The 19,278-nt window shown below is 49.9% G+C and overlaps 1 pseudogene; it reads left to right on the forward strand.

Annotated features, from left to right (window-relative positions):
- Positions 1 to 19,257, forward strand: part of LOC100470673 — a 32,235-nt pseudogene extending 12,978 nt beyond the window's left edge.
- The last annotated feature ends 21 nt before the right edge of the window (positions 19,258 to 19,278 follow it).

Raw genomic sequence — 19,278 nt, forward strand, 5'->3', positions numbered from 1 at the left:
AAGTGACGGTGTTGGGGCAGGAGGACTAGGGATGGGAGCGCTCGGGGTAATGGGTACTAGATGGAGAGCACGAAGTGGGATATAAGGGTAGGGTACAGGGAGTGCTCCTTGGGTCTGGCATCAGGGAATGATCTATTGATACAGAGAGTGTGGGCACACCCTGGGGAACAGGGGTAATAAGAGGCAGACCCTAACATGCCACCTCCCTACAATAGGCACCTGGGGCCTCTCCTGGTGAGGTCTGTGCCAAGCTGGAGCTCTTCCTGTGGCTGGGGCTGGGTAAGCAAGCCAAGGCCTGCACCTCAGAGCTCCCCGGTATCTGCTGCCGGAGCCCTCCGAGGGGTGCCCCACCACCTGTACCGGGATGGTGAGTATAGGGCCCAGCTCGATATTTGCCCGAGGTGTGGGGCTAGATGCTCAGCCGGGGGTTGGGGGAAGCAGTCTGGGGTCAGGGACTCCAGTGGTCCCCTGAGCAAGCATCTTTGTCTTCTCCCCACCCAGATTTCAGTTACTTCCAGCTCCGAGCTCACTTGTACCAGGCCCGAGGGGTGTTGGCAGCAGATGACAGTGGGCTTTCGGACCCCTTTGCTCGAGTCCTCATCTCTACCCAGTGCCAGACCACATGGGTGAGGGCTGAACTGAGATGTGGGTTGAGGGGTCTCCGGGAGACAAAGTCAGGTGAAGGCTGAGTTTTTCCTCAGGCCTTAAGTCGCTCTTCCTGCCCTGGATTTTAAGGACAGGGTACTGGTGGACTGCCCTGATTTGGAGGGTCATATAAAACTGGAGGGCCTTCAGGGTGAGGAATGGTTTTCTGGGGTTGACTGTAGGACTAGCCCCGAGTGTGGCAGATTACAGTTAGGGGGACCAGGCGGGGAGGGCAGGCTCCAACCCCAGTGTGAAGGGCACGCTCATCTTTGTCACACGCTCCCTCCTTTTGTGATGAACAGCTGCTTAAAGTATTACTTTAGGGCAAGAACGCTCACCTGGGATGCATGTTGGGAGATTCCTTGGATGCCTGCCCTTGACTCCCTCTCTGCACGGCCCCCAAGGTCCTGGAGCAGACGCTGAGCCCCCTGGGGGATGAGCTCTTGGTGTTTGACCAGTCGATCATAGATGGGAGGAGGGGGCATCTGCAGGAGGAGCCTCCGTTAGTGCTCGTCAACATCTTTGACCACATTTAGTTTGTGAGTGTGGCCCCACCTGTGTTTCCACCCCTGAGCGCCCCCACTCCTCGTCTTGATGCCCCCCTCCCCTGGCTCCTGAGCGTCTTCTACTTTTGTCTTCACTGCCTTGCTCTCTGCAGGGCCCCCCTGTGTTCCTGGGCAGGGCACTGGCCGCCCCAAGGGTAAAGCTGATGGAGGACCCTTACCAACGCCCTGAGCTACAGTTCTTCCCCTTAAGGAAGGGGCCCCGGGCAGCCAGAGAGCTCATCACCACCTTTGAACTCATTGAACTGGACTACAGTGGCCGGCTCGAGGTCAGAGGGCCCTAGCTCAGCCGGCACTAGCTGTTATTCTATCAGGGGGTGCAGCTCCAGAGAATGTGGAACATGGGCATGTCCTAGGATGACCCCTGCAAGTGCTTTGCCCCCAGAGAAGGCAGGCTGCAGAACTGTCCTGGGGTCACCTCATTGGACCTCCTGACCTCAGGGAACATTAGAAGTAGACACACTGTCGGTTCCCCTTGCCAGGCTTCCAACCCTGCAGACCCGAGGCTGCAAGTGGATCCTCGTGCCTCAGACGCCCACCCCCCTTCCTGTACCTGGCTGTTCCCTGGGATGCTCCCTTCCTGCCCATCCAGCCTTGCCCAGTTCCTCTGGATTGATATTTCACTGGCGGCTCTCGGTGTCCGCTCTCTGAGCCCAGATTTCCCTCCTTTGGCCTGATTTCTCCTTGACCTCTAATCTCTTGCCTCCTGAAGCCCTCAGTGCCCAGTGACGTAGAGCCCCAGGACCTGACACCACTGGTCCAGCACCTGTCGGGACGCCTGTCCCTGCCACCTGACGTGAGGCCAGTGCTCAGGGAGTTCCGTGTTGCGATATTTCGGGCACACTCACATCCCCCCACCCCCGCCACACACATCTGGGTGCCCTCTGTCAGGTGCAGACCCCTGAATTTCTCACTTCCTGACCCCAGGTGCTGTTCTGGGGTCTGAGGGGCCTCGGCCGTGGGCATCTGTTCGAGGTGGAGCAGCCCCAGGTTGTGCTGGAGGTGGCTGGGCGACGTGTGGAGTCAGAGGTCCTGGCCAGTTACCACGAGAACCCCCATTTCACTGAGCGCGTCAGGCATCTGACAGTGGTAAGGATGTGGGCTGGGAGCAGGAAATGCTGGACTAAGAAGTGAAAGGACAGTGGGATGGTGAATTCCCAGCCAGTTATCTTAGATTAATCAAGGGATCAACAATATAAAAAGCCAGATAGTAAATATTTTAGGCCATACAGTCTCAGTTGCAATCACTCACCTCTGACCTAGTAGCATGAAAACAGACATAGACAGCAAGTAAATGAATAAGTATGACTGTGTTCCAATAAAACTTTATTTACAAAAACGGGCAGTGGGCCAGATTTGGTTTGCAGGCTTTGGTTTGCTAATCTCTGGATTAATCCGTGAACTGGTGGTGCTCTCTTGGCTCTGTTGAATGAGTGGGTTAGGTAAGTGTCACGGTCAAAAGGAATCTATCTAGTCTTTGAGACACCAGGGGCTAAGAAGAAAAATGCATTCTTTGTGTATTTTGTAATTCCTGTAGTATGGACTTTGGACTTACATTCTGGTAATGCCGCTAAGGAGCTTGTCAGGTCACTTGTCTTTGTTGAGCTTTAGTGTTTTGTTTGTCTGTTTAAAGGAGTAACAGGTACAAAAGGAAAAAGGTTGAAGGTGATACACCAAATGCCTCCTTGGCGGGAGTGCTATGAGCAGCCAGTGAGGGGAAGGATCTTGGTGAAAGGGTTTGTAAACTGAAGAGTGCTGTGCCTGTGTGAGGGGGGCACTGGGACAAAGTGTAGTGGTTCCAGACTGCAAGGGGGTAAAACACCACAAGAACAAACAAACAAACCAACAATGAAAACAACAAAAACCTTAACACTTTCTTGATTCTGTTTCACATGCAGTTTTCAGTTTGAAAACTTGATTGTGGGGTGCCTGGGGGGCTGAGTTGTTAAGCGTCTGCCTTCGGATGGAGTCCCTCATGGGGCTCCTTGCTCTGTGGGGAGCCTGCTTCTCCCTCTCCCTCTTGTGTTCCCTCTCTGTCTCTCCTTCTCTGCCAAATAAATAAATAAAATCTTTAGAAAAAAGAAAAGAGAGAACTTGATTGTGCTGTAAGCTGGTGAAACTGAAAGCAGTTCGCTCACTGACCTTGTAGGGAGTGTCCCCTTTCATTCCCCATCTCATCTGTGCAGAGTGGGGAAGACATATCCCTCTCTCCGTTGTGCCCTTGAATGCCTGAGCATTCTTCTGTTGCTGGGTAGAGTGCTCTGTGGATGTCAGTTAGGTCAAACTGGGTTGATAACGTTATGCAAGCCTTCTTAAGGAGAGCCTTCTTGGTGATTTTCTGACTAGTTGTTCCATCCATTGTTGAGAATATGCTCTTGAAATCTCCAGCTATTATTGTTCAGTTGTTTTTCCTCCCTTTAATTTTGTCACAGTTTACTTCTTATATTTTGAGTTTCTGTTGTTAGGTTCATATATGCTTACAATTGTTATAGCTTCCTATGAATTGATGTTTATTATTATAAAATGTCCCTCTCTGCCTCTAGTAAAATTTTGTGTCTTAACATCTATTTTGCATGATAGTATAGCCACTCCAGCTCTCTATGGTTACTGTTTGCATCACACATCTTTCCTGGTCCTTTTCCTTTCAACCTATATTATGTGTCTTTCTAAAGAATGTCTTTTAGACATTAGGTAGTTACATCTTTTTTTAAAGATTTATTTATTTGAGAGAGAGAGAGGGAGAAAGCGTGGTGGAGAGGGGGCAGAGAGAAAGAGAGAGAATCTCAAGCAGACTCAGCACTGAGCACAGAGCCTGATGTGGGTCTCGATCCCATGACCCTGAGATCATGACCTGAGCCGAAATCAAGAGTCAGACACTTAACCAGCTGAGCTGCCCAGGCACCCCAGTAGTTGCATCTTAAAAAAAAAAAATCTGGGGTCAGTTAACTGTATGCCTTTGGCTCAGGTCATGATCCCAGGGTCCTGGGATCGAGCCCCATGTCTGACTCCCTGCTCAACACGGAGTCTGTTTCTCCCTCTCCCTCTGCCCTAGCCCCCAACTCATGCTGTCTTTCTTTCTCTCTCTCTCTCTCTCTCTCTCTCTCTCTCTCGTTCTCTCAAATAAGTAAATTCTTTTAAAGAAATCCAGTCGACAATCTCTGCCTTTAAAAAAAAGAAATTATTTGAGAGAGAGAGTGTGTGCAGGCATGCCCAAGGGGGGTGAGGGGGGAAGGGCAGAGGAGAGGGAGGGAATCTCAAACAGATTTTGCACTGAGCACAGAGTCCCTCGCAGAGCTCCACACAGGGCTGGATCTCACAACCCTGAGATCATGACCTAAACCGAAAACAAGAGTCAGACCCTTAACTGACCGAGCCACCCAGGTGCCCCAACAATCTCTGCCTTTTGATTTAAGTGTTTAATAAAGTTGATGTGAGATGTTGGGGTCCGGGAATGAACGGTCAAGAAAGAATTCTTGAGACGCCTTCGGTGTGACCACCTCCCAGGTGGTTTTATTAAAGCATGGGGGCAGGACTTGTGGGCAGAAAGACCTGCACTGGGGTCCTGAGGAGTGGCCAATTATATACTTTCAAGTTGGGAGGGGGTTAGGGATAGCATAGATCTCGAAGGAATTTGGCAGCAAGGTTTCCAGGATTCGGAGGTGTAGCTGTTGTTAGGAAAATGTCATTTATTACTGTCCAATAAAAACCTCAATCATGAGACCCTTCAGGTGTACATCAGTGAGGCAGATGCTTGGGGGATGATTGCTAACATGTATCTTGGGGGGTAGAGATGAAGTTTCCAAAGGGATTTTTATGTGTTAACATATATGTTTTCTATGTTAAAGAAGATTTACAGGATCCTGGAGCTAACGTCAAGCTAAGGTTGCCTTTTGCCTCCAACAAAGTTAGCATCCAGGCAGTTGAGTTCCTGGAGGAAGGTCATGGGCCTGTCTTAAGTACTTGTTAATGGGCTGCAGAGGAAATTTCATTTTTTTCTACATTTCTTTAGCCTTTGTTTTTACATCAAAGTCACATTTGATGTTATTATTGACATGGTTGGATTTACATCTGCCATTTTGCTGTCTGTTTTCTCTGTGTCTCATGTATTTTTTTGTTCCTCCTTTACCACCTTCTTTTGTATTGAATAGATATTTATTAGTGTACTGCTTTAATTCCTTTGTTGACTTTCACTTAGTAGTTGCTCTAGGGGTTGCAGGGTGCAGACTGATTTTTCACAATCTACTTCAGATTCATACTAATTTCGTTCCAGTAAAACTTTTCTCCATCATAGCGCCATTCTTTCCTTCCTCCCTTGTGCTATAATTGTCACGCATCTATAAAATAAGCCCAGCAATACGATATTTTTATTATTGTCCCTCCCCCTTAGGACACACTGATAGATACAGAATTCCTGTATTAAAGGACATACACATTTTCATGGCTCTAAATCTCTCTTAGCAAACTGAACATCCGTCCTTTACATAATAACAGCCACCACCACGTTTCTGATAGCGCTTTGTAGGTTCCAAAGTAGTTTTGTATCTATGATGTCATTTGATATTTACAACAGTCTTTTGAGTCCAGGACTGTGTCCCCTTTCTGCGAGCAACACAGGCTCAGTCACTTACCAGACGTGACACAATGAGAGCTGTGGCAGAGCTGAGCTGCGAGAGCGGATTTAGCTGCGTTGTCTTCTGTGCATCTCTGCCGCTGCCTCTCCTCCTCCCCAGGCCTCCAGAGACCCAGTTCCTCTCCCCCCACCCCCAGGACTTGCCCGAACAGCCTTACCTGCAGCCCCCACTCAGCATCCTGGTGATCGAGCGCCGGGCCTTTGGCCGCACCGTGCTTGTGGGTTCCCATACTGTCTCCCACATGCTGCGATTCATACTTCGGGGTCACGAGGAGCCCCGTGAGGAGGAAGGAGAAGAGGAGGGGACAGGGGACCTAGCAGTCAAGGGACCACAAAGTAAGGGGCTTTCCCCTTGGGGCCACCATTCAGAAGCCCCTCTGGTTCTTGGTTGAGATGGCTCCAGGGGACCCTCCTGTGGGGCACGGAATCTAACTTCTACTCAACCTGACCTCCTCCCGCTGTCATTTCCCCTCTCCCAGTACGGAAGCCCCTGGATCCCTTCTTGGTGGAAGTGGGGATGCCCAGATGGCTTCTGAAGGTGATGGGGTATGGGGGATGGGTGGAGAAGGGGCTGGTGGGGCTTAGGGTGGTGCCGGGTTAGGGGCACTGAGTTCTCTCTCCTTTAGGCTCCTCTGAAGAAGCTCCCCCTGGGAAGCCTCCTGAACCAAGGCCCTGAGCTGGAGCAGGACATCCCAGATCCTGAAGAGCTTGACTGGTGGTCCAAGTACTACGCGTCGCTGCAGGAGCACCAGGGCCAGGTGCAGGCAGAGGTGGGTCCCAGGCTGCAGCTGGAGGTTGGGGAGGATAGATGGCAAGAAGGATCTCGTGAAATGTGGTGCCCTACAGCTTTTCAGAGATCTTCATTAGATTCTTTTCTCATCTTCATAACAGTTCTGGAAGCTGAGAATTACTAACTCTATTATCTACGGCTGTGCTTGTCAGAAATATGTGAGCCACGTATGGTATTTTAAACTTGAGGTAGCCAAATTTAAAAAAAAAGTAAAAGGAAGGAGGTGAAATTGATCTTAATACTATATTTTGCTTAACCCAATATATCTAAAATATCATTTCAACAAGGAACCATTATATAAAATTAATAATGAGATATTTGACATTTTATACTAAGTCTTTAAACTCTGGTGTGTATTTTACACTATGGCACATCTCAGTTCAAGTGCTCACTAGACACACGGAGCTGGGGGTTACCGTCTTGGGCAGCACGGGACTAGACAAACTGAAGCTTTGAAAATGAAAGTGGTTCACACAGCTGACCTTGCACTGAGGTTTCCCAACTCCCTGTCCTGGAAAAGGGGGTGAAGGGAAGAATCTCTGACTTGCCCTTCGATTTCAGACCAACTTTGAGGAGGATGAAATGGATGATCCCGGAGAGTCAGGTAGGGGATTTGGCTTTCTTGCTCCTGCTCTGTCTCCCTCCCTCCTCTGACACCAGTATTTTTAATTGTGGCATTTCTGCTATTCCCAGATGGGGTCAACCTCATTTCTGTGGATGGGGAGGCCCAAGACCAGGGTCAGGGTGAGGCTGAAGTCAAAGGCTCTGTATCCCAGAAGAAAGCAATCGCCACTCTGAAAGTAAGTGGGTGTCCGGGAGAGAGAACTGTGCTGGGTTCTGGCCATCGGCCTGTCACTGAGGCCCTTGCCTTTCAGATCTACAGTGGCACCCTGGAGGAAGAGTTTAACCACTTTGAAGACTGGCTGAATGTGTTTCCCCTGTACCGAGGGCAAGGGGGCCAAGACGGAGATGGAGAGGAAGAAGGGTCTGGACATCCTGTGGGCAAGTTCAAGGTATGTTTGGGGAAAGAAGAGTGGCCAAGGAGTACAAGTGGGGAGGCAGGGGAAAGACTCTCTTCCCAAGGACTTTTCTGTCTTCCCCAAATCCAGGGCTCCTTCCTTATTTACCCTGAATCAGAGGCAGTGTCATTCTCTGAGCCCCAGATCTCCCGGGGAGTCCCACAGAACCGGCCCATCAAGCTCCTGGTCAGAGTATATGTGGTAAATGTGAGCATCCATCACCCCAGCACACCTCCGACTCCAGCGAAGGTAATGTACATAAAAACTACAGACTGAAGGATTGGGAAGGAACCTCAGGGGTCAGCATCTACCTCCTTTATTTTTCAGGTGGGGAATCTTAGGCATAAGTGAAGAGACTCCCCAGGGTTCCAGAGCTTTGCTCATGCACAACCCAGACTTAGCGCTTAGGTCTTCTGACTCCTTTTTCATAGTTCTAGACCCTTAGTTTGTAGAATGGTGAGTATAACTCCAAGAAGAGCGCAGCTCTGACTCTCAAGCTTCACAATGGCTTGTCATCAAATACCTTCATACAGGTCCTTGCTTTGCTGTGCTTTTCATACAGCACTCAGCAGGGCCCTGAAGTTTCCTGAAAGGCGTCTCAGGGAATGAGAGGAATGAGCGGGTTGCTCTGCTCCCTTTGATCCCAGCACCAGAATTGATACTGTGCTTTTATCTGGTTTAAATATAAGGATTGTGAGTAAGACAGAAATTAAAGCAACGTTCTGTGGCATATCCTAGTGTGTAACTTGATAATCGGAGTCGTTTTGATCTTCTAGCAGTACACGGACTAGATGGTCCGAAATAACTTCCCGATGTAACACATCGAGAACTGCTGGATAAACAATCTCGAATGAATGCTAATTATAAGAATGGGCAATGGAACGGAAGAATAAGAATTCCCAATGGGCACAGGATGAAGAGGCAGCAGGAATCCCAATCCCTGAAGTGCAGGTTGTCTCGAGAGGTTTGTGCATACCTGGACCCCGAGCCTTGGGTTCTAATCGCCTGTCGAAGATGGGAGCCACAACCAAGACCCTTGAGTGAAGCAGCACCTTGGGGGGGGGGGCTCTGCTCTTAGTGAAAGGTGGGCCAGAGGAAGTCTACCAGCGGGGAAAGGGGCCTGTTAGGTGAATGGTCTGTTTCAGCTTTTGTTCCAACTGGGGGAAATAGAAAACAATGTCTTCCCCAAGAATTTATAATGAGAGTTTTGCTCTCACGTTGGTTTAAAACTTCAATTTATATTATCTGTTCAGTCCAGAAAAGTCAAAGCTAAGAAACTGGCTTAAAATGATCCCAAGGTTTCCCCAGTTTCATGGATTTAGGTAACTAAGTTTGGGCTCACAAACCCAAATTAAAAAAGAAAAAGAAAAGAAAAAGGAAAGAAGAAAAGGAAACTATCAGGAAAAACTGTCAGAAAAAACAACACAAAGGAGAATGAAACCTCTAAGTGTTTTAGATGTTTGAATTTTCAAGTAGTAGAGATGGAAGCCAACTAATATATTTCACAAGCAGAGAACAAAAGGCTTTCAAAAGTGACTGGACAGTTTTGAAAATAATAAAATTAAATTTCAAAAATGGAAGACCATTAAACATAAAATTTTATCAAATGCCCATGCATAGCAAAATGGTTGAATAAACTATGCTATGTCCATACAAGAGAGTACTGTGCAGCTGGAACAAAGAATAGGACTATGACTGATATGGAGTGATTTCCAGAACAGAGTCTAAAGTGGAGAAAGCAAAGTACAAGAGTCCCTATAGTGTTCTACTCTCCATGTAAGAAAGAAGATGTAAGAAAATACGTGCTTGATCCTTTGTACACCAGAAATACAGGAAAGATAAACTGGAAACTAAAGATACTGGTTACCTAAAGAGTGTGAATGGCAAAGGGGTGGAAACAAAGGGAGAACAGGATTGGGCTGGCGTTCCCATGGTATGGTGTCTACCATAAGCCAGGCACGAGTGCTACCGTGGAATTAACAAGCCAATTCTAAAACATCTATGGAAAGGGATGCCTGGTTGGCTCGGTCAGTAGAGCATGTGACTGGTTTTTTTTTTTTAAAGATTTTATTTATTTATTTGACAGAGAGAGAGACAGCCAGCGAGAGAGGGAACACAAGCAGGGGGAGTGGGAGAGGAAGAGGCAGGCTTCCAGCAGAGGAGCCTGATGTGGGGCTCAATCCCAGAATGTTGGGATCACGCCCTGAGCTGAAGGCAGATGCTTGATGACTGAGCCACCCAGGCGCCCCTGAGCATGTGACTATTGATCTCAGGGTCATGAGTTTGAACCCCACGTTGGACAGAGAGATTACTTAAAAAAATAAAATAGTGTTAAAAAAATAAAATACCTATGCAAGAACAAAATGCCAAAAATAGCCAAGACAATTTTGAGGAACAATGTAGGAAGATAATTATTATTAAATAAGTAAATACTTATTAAATAAGTAAATAAGACAGTGTGGTTTTGGCATGAGGATTGATAAGTAGACCAACGGGTCAGGGTAGAGGTTTAACAAAACACACCCAGACATAGATGGAGGCTTATGCCGGAGTTGGCAGTGCTGATCAATGGGAGGAAAATGGGACTGTTCTATGAGTGCTCCCACGATAGTTGATTATCCATGTGGAAGAAAATTAAACAAGACTCCTAATGTATAGCACCCACAAAAAAATCCAGTTAAGTATTTGATTATAGAAAGCAAAACTGTAGGGGCGCCTGGGTGGCACAGCGGTTAAGCGTCTGCCTTCGGCTCAGGGCGTGATCCCGGCGTTATGGGATCGAGCCCCACATCAGGCTCCTCCGCTATGAGCCTGCTTCTTCCTCTCCTGCTCCCCCTGCTTGTGTTCCCTCTCTCGCTGGCTGTCTCTATCTCTGTCAAATAAATAAATAAAATCTTTAAAAAAAAATAAAAAAGAAAGCAAAACTGTAATCATAGAAATATCAAAATATCTTTGTGATCTTGGGTAGCAGGAGATTTTCTTAATACATAAAAGAGTATGAAATGTAAATTAGCACATGATACATGTGACTACATTCAGATTCACTTCCGGGCATCCATAAACACTTTCAAATAAGTGATAGGACCAGCTGCAGGCTGGGGGTGAGGTGTCCGTCCGCCTGATGCGTAATCAATAAAGGGCTACGTGTCTACAACACACATAAGTTACTTCCACAAATCCGTAATCAGAAAAAGTTTGAGAAAGAACATGAAAAGGCAATTGACTGAAGGAGAAACCCCAATGGCCGATAAACATTAAAAAAAATCCTACATCTTAAATTTCTTAAAAAATTAAATGCAATATCCTAAACCTTCAGGACATGCAAATAACTTAAACAATGAGAAGCTCAAAGCTGATTTCCTTCCCTTCAGTTAGCAAGATGAGCAAGGCTACCAGACCAGGGCTGGGGGGTGGGGGGCTGTGGAAGCCCACCGCAGGGCTGGTGGGAACGTGTGCTAGGCTCTTATTGGTGCTGTAACAGATTAGCACAAACTTGGTGGTTTAAACAACACAAGTTTATTATTTTATAGTTCTGAAGGGCAGAAATCCGAAATAGGTTCTCCTGGGTTATATCGAGGTGCTGGCAGGGCCGTATTCATTCCAGAGGCTCTTGGGGAGAATCGTTCCCTTGCCTTTTCAAGTTCCTGGGGGCTGCCTGTGTATCTTGGCTCAGAGCCTCTTCCCCCATCTTCAAAGCCAGCAGCGTAGCATTCCAAATCTCTCTCAGACTCTCCCATCTTCCCGTTCCACTTACAAGGACATTTGTGGTTACATTAGGTTACCTGGATAAACTGGGACGATCTCAGGATTTTTTTTTTCACATTCAGTATTTTTATTTGACTGTTTAGCGGACAATTTACATATCCCTCCACCCTTTCCTTTAAGTTAGTGTGACAGTTTTTCATAATAAATTACTTAAAGAGAAGCTTTGGTCGAGAATGGAATGTCAATCTCATGATTCTTAACCATATCTGCAAAGTCCCCATTGCCGTGTCGGGTAGCATATCCACAGGGTCAGAGGGTTTGAAGGTGGACATCCTTGGTGGTGGGGGTGCACTCTTCTGCCCGCCACAGAATGTAAATTGCTATAACAGTTTTGGAGAATAATTTAGCAATATTTAGGAAAATGGAAGATTTTCATTGTCAATGGCTAATAATTATACTTCTAGATATGATACCTGGCAAATTCTTACATACGTGTACAAGGAAACAAGTATTGCTCATTCTAGCATTATTTGTAACAAAAAATGTTTTTAAAAGATTTTATTTATTTGAGAGAGAGAGGTAGAGACAGAGCAAGAGCATGAGCAGGGGGAGGGGCAGAGGGAGAAGCAGACTCTTCACAGAGCAGGGAGCCAGATATGGGGCTTGATCCCAGGATTCTGGGATCATGACCTGAGCCGAAGGCACTTAACTGACTGAGTCACCCGGACGCCCCTTATATGTAGAATTTAAGACACAAATGAGCAAAGGAAAACAAACAGACTCTTAACTATAGAGAACAAACCAATGGTTACCAGAGGAGAAGGGGGTCGGGGGATGGGCGAAACAGGTAAAGGGGATTAAGGAGCACATTTGTTGTGACGAGCACCAGGTGATGGATGGGATTATTGAATTACTATATTGTACACCTGAAACTAATAGAACTTTGTATGTTAACTAGATGGAATTAAAACAAAAGCTTAAAAAATTAAATTTGGGTGAAGTAAGCAAATTGGATGATTCCTGGTTTGTAGAAGTTGGCACCAACAGGGCGTTTTCCCTTTCTCTTCCTGAAAATCGTCCCAAACCAAAGAGAACAACAAAAATCCAGCTTCCGATTATGGTGAAATCAGGAGCGCATTAGAACTGCAAACCAACAGGAAGCCCGGAGGATCCGTCAAGAGCCGTGTGGTTGAAGTTGTGTGTGTGAGGAAGGGGGTGAGGGCATCACTCAGTGGAGCTCAGTGTCAGCCCCGGCTGTGTCTCAAAGGGGAAGAGCACAGCGAAGGGTTAAAGCCTGCATTCCTCACTGAAGGCTAATAATACTGGATAAAATTTAAAAACCTCTTTAAACACAGTGCTGAGCCTCCCAAGAATATATGTGGTTTTAGAAGAAAAAAATTAAAAGCAGGAACTGTTTTCAAATCATGTACCCAGGATTTTGTTCTTATCCACGTATGGCAAGGCCACCAGATCAGGTGGTGATTGCCTTTGAAAGACAGTCTGTTTCAGTTCTCAAGAGGAGGGGGCGGACTGGGCTGTGCAGGGCCACACAGGGAAGTCCAAAGGAGAATGCAAGGGCCGGAGCCTCTGTTGTGGTTTCTGCAGGAAAAGCAAGGCAACGCAGGGTAAGCAGGCTTAGGATTGGTTAGTGTGAAAAATTCCAGCAGGCTCTTGGTATGGGCGCTGTCTCTAATTGTCTGGTGCCTGGCTCTGGGGTGATTAGGGCGGAGGAGCTTACGTCCTGGAGTCGAAGAGCCAGATGGAGGAGATGGTTCAGAGCATGGGCTCTGGATTGGTTGGTTGCCATATGAAAGGTGCCCTGGGCAGTCAGGTGTCACACACAGGTGAATAAGCACATACAGAGATGCTCTACATGCCTTGTCATCAGAGAGATGCAAATGATAACCACAGTGAGCTACCACTTTGCATATTCTAGAACGGTTAAAATGAAGACTGACGATACCAAGTGTTGCTAAAGATGTGGAGCAACTGGAATGTTCATACACTGCATATGGGAGTGTAAGAGACACCACAAGTATATTGCCGTATATAAATTATACTCTTTAGTAATTTGTTATGTATTTATTAAATTATGTAGTTATCAAAACAGAAAAGTAAGTTTAATACATAAAGTTAAAAAACATGCAAAATGGTGCTATATATTGCTTAGGGGTACGTGTACATATAGTAAAAGTATTTTCACTTTTTTGTGTGTGTGTGAGTCCTAAACCTCAAGTAAAGGGTTCTGGCCACTTCAGGGATGAAAGGGGAATTAAATCAGGTAAGGGGATTCCGTTTGTTGGTAGTGTTTTCTGTATTAAGCTGGGCACACACATGCTCATTGATTTATTCTTTTATATTAGTTAAAATATCTTTATCCTTGTAAAAAATAAAAGTGAATAATACAGAAAGTTATGATTTGAATATTAAAGCCCTATACATCTTTCCACATATTTTCTATTTCATTATATTTTTCATTATGCCTAATTGTATGTCTTAAACATTTCATAATTAATTTAAAAGAAAATAAAAGTCATCTTGTCCAACCTCTCAGTTAATTCCTCATGGTGGGAGATCTCCTTGTAACTTGCTGCTTACACTTAATCTGAGATTTTGGTCCAGCAAAGGTAACCTTGGGTTATGACAGTGACACTTCTCTCAGCCCCACCCCATACTGTCCGCCTAGGCTACCAACCTGGTTCCTGCGGACCCCAATGGCAAGGCAGACCCTTATGTGGTGGTGAGTGCTGGCCGGGAGTGGCAGGACACCAAGGAATGCTACATCCCCAAGCAGCTGAATCCCATCTTTGCAGAGTGAGGCTGGGCCCTGGGCTTGGGAATGGGAGCACCTTAACCATCTGTCCCCGTGGCCCCAGGGCTCCCAGTCAGGCAGCTGGCATGGTGGTGGTGAGGGAATGGACAGAGGCTGCTGAGACCCCCGGAGCCCCTGCCCCCACAAGACCACCTCCTAGGGCGTGGAGGTGTTCTCAGCCATTCTCCCTCCTGGCCAGGGTCCTGGAGCTCAGCGTCTCTCTCCCTGCTGAGCCAGAGCTGACTGTGGCTGTGTTTGATCATGACCTCGTGGGTTCTGACGACCTCATCGGGGAGACCCACATTGACCTGGAAAACTGATTCTATAGCCACCACAGGTCGAACTGTGGGCTGGCCTCCCAGTATGACGTGTGAGTCCTACAGACCCTCAGGAGCCATTCTGAGGCTGACCAAAGACATTCAAGTTTACATTCCCATCGGTGTGTCCAGATCCTTTGATTTCATAGAAGGGGACCTCCCCATGACCGAGACCTTATAGCATAGTGGTCAAGACCTGGGCTTAGGATTTGGGATCTTATAACTAGTAAGTCACTCGATCTCTCTGAGCCTCTGTTTCCTCAGCTGCAAAATGAAGGTAATATCAGTATTTCCTCCATTGGAACATGGGGCGTACAGCTTCGATTTTCATGGTTACCATAAGCGAGGACTAATCTGTCTTGCATTGAAATTATAAACCTGTATCTCATGTCTTCAAGGGTCCCCATCACCTGCCCCTGTGCCCATATGCTGACCCCAACTGAGGCATTTTTCCCTTTCTGCCCACAGGGACGGGTACAATGCCTGGCGTGATGCATTCCGGCCTTCGCAGATCCTGGCGGGGCTGTGCCAACGCTGTGGCCTCCCCGGCCCTGAATACCGAGCCGGGGCTGTCAAGGTGGGCAGCAAAGTCTTTCTGACACCGCCTGAGACCCTGCGCCCAGGTACCAGCCCCTCTCTGATAAACAGCCCTTAGGGAGCGAGATTGTTAAGGTTCAGAGAGCCTCTGGGGCCCACTGTAATGTGTCCCCAAAAGAGCCTGTCTCCTTCTGCAAGCAGAGGAAGTGAGTTTGGCTGAGTGAGGACGAGGTTCTTGGACGGCAGGGAGAAAATGGTCTTTGTGCGTGAGCATGATCCTCAAAGAGTCAAAGTTGACCTCTCAGAGGCATAGCTAATCAAGCTTCGAGAACATACGGGTGGCCATAGGGGGTCCCATATGACAAAACATGGCTGCAGAATTGAGCTCATGCCTCATAAATGGCTGGTGGTCTGTCCCTAAGCAAGAGCCTTTGCAAAGCCATGGCCCCTCCAATCCCACTGTCCCTCCTCTGCTGGCTTTGCACCTCTGCTGAGGGGTGGGGGAGGAAGGCAGGGGAGTTGGGAACTGTGCAGAACCCAAGCTTGCGCACCTTCTGTTGCAGGTAGGGGGAGCCCCAAGGTGGCAAGTGAGGGCCCCGAGGAGGCGCAGGCACTGCTGGTGCTGCGGGCCCTGGCAAGAGACACCGGAGCTTGGGATCCAGCTGGTGCCTGAGCACGTGGAGACTCAGCCCCTCTACCACCCCCGCAGCCCAGGGCTGCTGCAGGTGAGGGAGGGCTCAGCACCCAAGCCCAGAACCCCAGGACTCCCAGAATCCCAGGACTGCCACCTGCTCCTGGACCCTGGGCCCTCAGCATGCCCTTTCCCCAAGACTTGACCTAGGCACGACCGGGCCTCTTCCGATTCTGGCTCCTGCTCCTGGTCCCCAGCATCCCCATTCCAGTCTTAGACCCCCATCCTGGACTCCATACCTCCCCCCCTGACTTTGTTCCTGCAGGATCCCCACCCCTGGGCCACCAAGGCTCAGACCTGGCACTCCCAATCTGATCTCAACCCCAGGTCCCTAGGATCTGGACCTTGGGAACACCAGATCTTACTTTTGATCTCAGCCTTCCACTCCAGGGCCTGATCCTTAACCTAACCTCAGCACTGGAACCCCCACTTCAGACCCTACCTTCATCTTCACTCCCCCCTTTGGATCTACCCCACTGTGCCCTCTTGACCCCAGCTCTTCTCTCCATCGGGGTAAGGCAGAGCCTCTAGCCACAAGACTGTCACGGGAGGTGGGGTCCTCAGTGGGACCCTTCAGCCTGGTCCTGTGTTCCCAGGAATCCCTTCATATGTGGATTGATATCTTCCCCCCGCGATGTGCCTGCCCCACCCCCAGTTGACATCAGGCCTCGACAGCCAATCAGGTGAGTGCTCTGGCCCCTCCTCCCCTGGGGCAGGCACATTGGGGACTGCCCCTGGGGGCCTCCAGTGAAGCAGGCAGAAGCTGCTGACCCAGGCTTTTCAGTTAGGTGAGCCATTAAATTCCCTTCCTTCTCATAAGCCATTGTGAGTCGGGGGTCCGTCACTTATAACTGAAAGAGTTTAAATACCAATCAACCCCCTTCCAACTTGAGCTCATCTTGAGCTCGTTGGAGTGGAGTTCTGCGTAGGGGGTATGTACTCAGATGTCAGCAATCTGGCACTTTCTACCTCTGGGCTCTGCTTTCCTTGCTGTCACTCTCAGGGAGGCTTCTGCAGTTGGAGGCAAGGCAGCTGCTAACAGGGCCAGGCTTACATCTTACCAACTAGACTCCCTGAGCAGAAAAATAAACACGTCTTTACCAGTAAGAGCAAAAGTCTTAGGGCAGACTCTTATCGGATCAGCTTGTGTCAAATGCTGATCCCTTAGCCAGTCCTTGTGGTTGGGGGGCTGTGATACACGGATTGGCCGGTCCTGGGTGATGTCCAAGGGGATGTCGCCACCTCTGGAGCCAGGGAGAGGTCTTCCCCGGTAGAATCACACAGACTGACAGTGTGGGGGTGAGGGTGGGGGGCTCACCAACAGAAAATCATGGTGCTATCAACAAACGAAGGGAAATTGCTGCTGGGCAAGAGAAAACAAGAGATATCCAGGAAAACCCATTGCAGCCAAGGACGGGGCTATTTGAGGTAGTACAGGAAAGCTGGAGCCCCTCCTTTGCCCCTCAGGGACTGCATGCTCCTATCCCCACTTTGTCTCTCTCCCCCTCCCACATGTCACTGCAGACTGGCTTTCTCTCCCCTGTACCCTAGAACGGCCACTTGCATGTCACCCTGGCTGGTGGTGGCCCCAACTCTGTGTCTGATGTTATAGTCAACGTTTCAGGCTCCTGATTCCAAATTTATGGGGGAAATTGTTGGCCCAGCTTTGGTCAACAGACCATTCCTGGTGCCATCTGCTGTGGTGGGGGTGATCCCCGTAAGTGCCACAGATCTCCGGATCACCCAGCTGGGCACACAGAGGTGCTCAGTGAATGTTGTGGCCATGGCCTAGGTCCTTCCTGCAGCCCCTCAGGACCCCTCAGGAGTCTGAAAATTCTTCTAATACGTTCCCCAGCTATGAGCTCAGAGTCATCATCTGGAACACGGAGGATGTGGTTTTGGATGATGTGAACCCACTCACTGGAGAGCTGTCCAGTGACATCTATGTGAAAAGGTGAGCTTGTGGTCCAGCTGGGCACATGGCTGTGTACCAAAGGGAGACTGCAGTCAGGGACTGACCCGGAAGCCCACGACGGTGCAGGGGGCTGGTGAAGAGCCTGGCCTGGTGGTGGGGGGGCAAGCTGGGGGAGAGCTGGGTTCTGGGTTGGGTTCCTGTGCTGGGGCTAGCCCTCCACCTACCTGCGCCTGCCCCTGGCTGCAGCTGGGTGAAGGGCCTGGGGCACGACAAGCAGGAGACAGACGTTCACTTCAACTCTCTGACTGGGGAGGGGAATTTCAACTGGCGCTTCGTGTTCCACTTCGACTACCTGCCCACGGCGTGGGAGGTGAGCGTCCGCCACCGGCCAGGGCCCTTCGCCCTGGAAGAGGCCGAGTTCCTACAGCCGGCGGTGCTGGTCCTGCAGGTCTGGGACTATGACCACATCTCCGCCACCAACTGCCTTGGAACGGCTTCGCCTTCCACCTGCCTCACCCCTGGAGCCCCAATTTCTGCCCTCGTTGCTCCTGCCTCCCCCCACACCTTCCCTGAACCTGGGTTTCAGACCCTAGGTCACTAATCTTGGCTTTCTGGCCTCATTACTGAACTTAGCCCAGAGCACTGTGACCTCCATTCCCACCCAGAGTCCCCAACCCAAGGTCACCTTGGACTCTGACACCATGGTCCCTGCTTCGGCAATCTGGTCCCATCCGTGGCCCTGCCCTTCTAGGCTCTGACAAGCTGCTGGCGCGCGGGCTGTGCTGTGTGGCCCGCAGCCCTGGCCTGAGCACCACAGACGGGGCACAGTCCTCCTGTGCGGGGGCCCACACAGACCTTGACCTCCTGCCTAACCCCGAGAGCTCCTGCAGGATCCCTGGAGCTGCAGCTGCCAGACATGGTGCGGGGGGGGCCCGGGGCCCCGAGCTCTGCTCCGTGCGGCTGGCCCGCGACGGCTCCGGGCCCAGGTGCAACCTTTTTCGCTGCCGCCGCTTGCGGGGCTGGTGGCCGGTAGTGAAGCTGCGGGAGCCGGAGGATGAGGAACGGGCGCAGCGGGAGGCCGCGGCGGGCGCCGGGCACGAAGAGGCGGAGGAAGCGGAGGAAGGGCCGGCGGGAGGACTTAGCGTTCACCGACCCCGGGGGCAACGTCCACATCCTCACGGTGGGGGGTGGGGCAGGGACAGGGCAGGTGGGGGGCGGGCCTGAGCCCACCTAAGAGCGCGGTCTTTGTTTCCTCTTTCTCTAGGGGAAGGTGGAGGCGGAGTTTGAGCTGCTGACCGTGGAGGAGGCGGAGAAGCGGCCAGTGGGGAAGGGGCGGAAAGAGCCGGGCCCTTGGAGAAGCCCAAGTGAGGGGGAGGCACGGGAGGCGGGGCTCGAGCCGGAGGGGGAGCCGGGCGGCACCCTGACACCACGTCTTCCCCTACAGCCGCCCGAAAACCTCCTTCAACTGGTTTGTGAACCCGTTGAAGCCCTTCGTCTTCTTCACCCGCCGCCGGTGCTGGCGTCTTCTGCTGCTGCTGCTGCTGGCGGCCCTGGTCACCGTCCTCCTCCTGTTCGTCTACACCATGCCGGCCAGATCAGCCAGGCCGTCTTCCGCCCCCTCCACCAGCCCTGACCCTAACTGACCTGGACACTC

The sequence above is a fragment of the Ailuropoda melanoleuca genome, chromosome 13, assembly GCF_002007445.2.
Source record: "Ailuropoda melanoleuca isolate Jingjing chromosome 13, ASM200744v2, whole genome shotgun sequence".
In the NCBI taxonomy this organism is placed as follows: Eukaryota; Metazoa; Chordata; class Mammalia; order Carnivora; family Ursidae; genus Ailuropoda; species Ailuropoda melanoleuca.